This window comes from Sprattus sprattus (assembly GCF_963457725.1).
Source record: "Sprattus sprattus genome assembly, chromosome: 3".
NCBI lineage: Eukaryota > Metazoa > Chordata > Actinopteri > Clupeiformes > Clupeidae > Sprattus > Sprattus sprattus.
The window spans coordinates 4,972,776-4,977,064 of NC_137922.1; the positions used below are offsets into that span (position 1 = coordinate 4,972,776).

The 4,289-nt window shown below is 47.4% G+C and overlaps 1 protein-coding gene across 1 annotated transcript in view; it reads left to right on the plus strand.

Moving 5' to 3' along the window:
- The window catches only part of LOC308361590 (arf-GAP with GTPase, ANK repeat and PH domain-containing protein 1), a 117,875-nt gene extending 115,601 nt beyond the window's left edge, over positions 1-2,274 (plus strand). The window contains exon 12 of the mRNA XM_080833986.1: positions 2,138-2,274. The gene's annotated coding sequence lies outside the window, so the exon portion shown is untranslated. The remainder of the gene's footprint in view (positions 1-2,137) is intronic.
- The last annotated feature ends 2,015 nt before the right edge of the window (positions 2,275-4,289 follow it).

Genomic DNA, 4,289 nt, shown 5'->3' on the forward strand with positions numbered 1-4,289 from the left:
TCTACACGGTCTTACTTACTGCTGCAGTGTTGAATCAAGCATCCCAGCCCAAGACACACACACACACACACACACACACACACACACACACACACACACACACACTCGCACAACGCTCCAGGACGACCAAACTAATAGCATGAATATTCAGTGACCCATAATACAAGTACTAATTATTGTCATGAATATTAATGCAATCAGTGCGCTGTCTCTCTCCCTCTTTCTCTCTTTCTCTTTCTCTCTCTCTCGTTCTGTAGCCAGGCAGCTGGAAAATGGGTTGTAATGAGAGAATGCGAAACAGGGGGAGGGTGTGAGAGAGAGAAAGAGAGAGAGAGAGAGGAAGAGGGGGAGAGAGAGAGGAGGTGGGGGAGAGAGAGAGGAGGTGGGGGAGAGGGAGGAAGAGAGAGGAAGAGGGGGGGAGAGAGAGAGAGAGGAAGAGGGGGAGAGAGAGAGGAGGTGGGGGAGAGGGAGGAAGAGAGAGGAAGAGGGGGGGAGAGAGAGAGAGAGAGAGGAAGAGGGGGAGAGAGAGAGGAGGTGGGGGAGAGGGAGGAAGAGAGAGGAAGGGGGGGGAGAGAGAGAGAGGTGGGAGAGAGAGAGGGGTTGGGGGAGAGGGAGAGAGAGGAAAGATGGGGAAATAATTCACTGGCTTGATGAGCCTATAAAATGGCCTGCACTGCCAGGTCCCCCCCCCCCCCCCCCCCACCCCTCCCCTCCAACGGTTAGCTGCTGTGATCAGAAGCATGTGCACTGCGTGGTGCATGTTTTCATTCTTCAATAGTCTGCGTACGCCAGATCGGTCCTTGCCCCTCCGCACCTACACACACACACACACATCGAGCCGGGAACAGTCAGCGCTCCACGCAGTGTTCCATAAATCCCCGAGGCTCGGCAGTGTTTACTCCGCATAAGCGTCTCTTAAATTGCACCATATCAAACATTTCATCCCCCCCTCCCTCCCTCCACCTCTCTTTCTCCATCTCCTGCTCCCTCCCTCCCTCCATCTCTCTTTCTCCATCTCCTGCTCCCTCCCTCCCTCCATCATTTAAGAGTTGCTATTTACCCAGAGGTGTAGTATGTAGGTTGATTCTGTAGCAATGAGGGATTAAATTGTGTGGTGACATTTAGACATGTTTGTGTTGTGGCTCGCAGTGAAAAGGGCTTAGTCCTCCTTTTCAACTGTTTACGCCAGGGCCTTAACCATGTGGAATACAATGACTATACCGTAATAACCAAACTTCAAATAAATACATAATATCTAATCTATTGCACTCTTAATAAAATTAAGAATTAAAAATGATAATTATGACAATAAAAACACTAATAATAATAATGTTTGAAATGGACATACGTCCTAGGTCATTAAATGGTTTGTTGATGTGCTGTGTGGTTAATTCCAGTTGAGTGTGCATGTCATCCATCATGTTTCATGTCTGTGTGGGACGGCCATAGAGGAGCAGCACGCCCCTCCCCCTCCTCCCCCCCTCCTCCCCCCTCCCCTCCCCCTCCTCCTCCCCCCTCCCCTCCCCCTCCTCCTCCCCCCTGCCCCCCTCCCACGGTGCAGCGGGCGGTCCCTCTGTGTTGTTGACAGGCAGGGCCCTGCGTGGCGTGTGGCGTGGCCCCTGCTCCAGTCCTCCAGTCCAGCTTTATTAGTGTGATTATGTGGCAGGCCAGTGACATGGCTTTAATCACACGCTAATAGTGGACGCTCCAGAGGCAGGCTGCACACAGAGGCCAGTGACCTATAGCTGCCACTGTGGTGCATGGCAGCCATTGATAATGAATCTGCTTTGACTTATGCCACCTGGGAGAATGCTGTGGCCAAGTTCATGTCTTAATCAGAGTGTGTGTGTGTGTGTGTGTGGTGGTGGGGGGGGGACACACACACACACAAAATGACGTGGTTATTTGGTAGTTGTCTGTGTCTCAGACGGCAATTTAAAGGCTTCAGCCGTCAACTTTCCATTGAGTGAAAGATTTAACAATTTAGCTTTTCACTACCATTATTCTTCGTGTGAGCATAATCTCACACCGCGACTGACTGTTACGTTTGAGCAACCAAGTATGTGTGAAGTTTCTAAAGAATAATAGCGAATAACTCTGTGTCTCTCTGTGTGTGTCTCTCTCTCCTCTGCTGTAGGCACGGTGAGCACCAGCACGTCTGCCTCTCAGATGGCCAGTGGCATCAGTCTGGTGTCCTTTAACAGCCGGCCGGACGGCATGCACCAGCGCTCCTACTCCGTGTCCAGCGCCGACCAGTGGAGCGAGGCCACCGTCATCGCCAACTCTGGCATCAGCACAGGTAACCCCTCCGTCTATCAATCTGTGTCGTCTGTACCCACCAGGGTCTGTCTGATCTATAGGGGTGGGAATCTATTCGCACCTCACGATTCGATTCGATTCCGATTCAAAGGTCAACGATTCGATTATAAATCGATTATCGATTTTTAAAAAAATGTGTAAAAAATCGATTATAAACTTTTCTGAATCGAGACAGAATCGTTTTAGAGAGAATCGAGAAAAATCGATTAATCGATTTTTTTCCCCCACCCCCACTGATCTATGTATCCACGCCGAGACACACACCTCTTCATCTCCACCTACCATTCCTGTGTTTGTTTGTGTTTGTGTTTGCACCACAGCATCATCATCACGAGTGTGTGCTGCTGATGTACCTGGAGTGATGGGTTGCTATGGGGATGTGTTTGTTTGTGTTTGTGTTTGCACCAGAGCATCATAATCACGAGTGTGTGCTGCTGTTGTACCTGGAGTGATGGGTTGCTATGGGGATGTGTTTGTTTGTGTTTGCACCACAGCATCATCATCACGAGTGTGTGCTGCTGTTGTACCTGGGCCCTGTTCGGCGTACAACTGAAGCTAAGATAATTAATTTAGCTCGCAACTGGAGATTAACTAGCTCGCTAAATGAGAACAGGCCAAGCCGGTCTGGCGACGGGCGCTAATTTATTTTAACCTCAAGTTAATTTATCTCGTCAGCTAAATTGCGCGTGCACGTCCTGCTTTAAAAGGCATGAAAGGTCGATAACCAAAACCAGGATTTTTTGAACGGCATTATAGTCTAAACTCAAAGAAAAAGACTCATTGTTTTCTCCGCTAAGGCGGGATATGACCATGAACGCGTTATGAAGAATTCAAGACCATAATCATGTCAAAATTCATCACTGTCGCGAGTGCAACAGCATTAAAGAAACTGTCCATAGGCTTTCTAATTAGTGATATCTTTTCTTGACCCTAACATGTGACTTTGGTACAGCGGGCAGAGCGTAGGCCTTGCATGTAGTAAATCGCCGGTTCGATTCCCTTCACCTTCGTAAGAATTGTAGTTTTAAATCGCTTTGAATAAAACCGTCTGCTAAATGACTAAATGAAAATGTATTAATAAGAAATTCAATAAATTGAAGCAATCCAAATAAATTGTGTTTCTTTCTCTCTTCTTATCATGCACCCACCTTACCATCCACCTCCACCATCCACCACTCACTACCGCACAAACACTAGACACGTTTGCAAAACTAAACGTTTGCAATGATGTAAGTTAAAGTAGGTAAAACAACTTTAGCCAATATCTATTTGGGTTATGTGCTCAAATTTCCTGGGATCAAAGAAAACTTTAGTATTCATGTGCAAACTAAAAATCACGTCTCAGGCTGCATTATGAAAGTTATTTCGGGTTTATCAACTGTACCAATGTCTCAACTCTACTTTAGGCTACCACTGTCGGTGGTGCAATAAATGACTCGAGAAGGTCTTCTAAATTAATTATTCCTTGTCGGGTGGATCGGTAGCGCTCATACAAGAACTCATCATGATGGAAAAATGGATCTTCTTGGCGATCGCAAAGAACTCTTCCTACGCTAATCAAACTATGACTCCTTGTCAATGGGATCCCTCCTTTTGGCGTGGGTGTGGCAAGTTTAGCCAGCTAAACTTTGCTTAGCCTGCCCTGGAGCAGGCTAGGGCTAAGCGATTAATTACCATGGAAATTGAGCAAAAGTTGCTTCGGCGAATCCGCTAAAGCGGTGTTGTCTTTTTTTAGCCTGGAGTTTAGCTCGCTAAACCGCTTAGCGAGTGTCGGCGAATAGTACCCTGGAGTGATGGGTTGCTATGGGGATGTGTTTGTTTGTGTTTGTGTTTGCACCACAGCATCATCATCACGAGTGTGTGCTGCTGATGTACCTGGAGTGATGGGTTGCTATGGGGATGTGTTTGTTTGTGTTTGTGTTTGTGTTTGCACCACAGCATCATAATCACGAGTGTGTGCTGCTGATGTA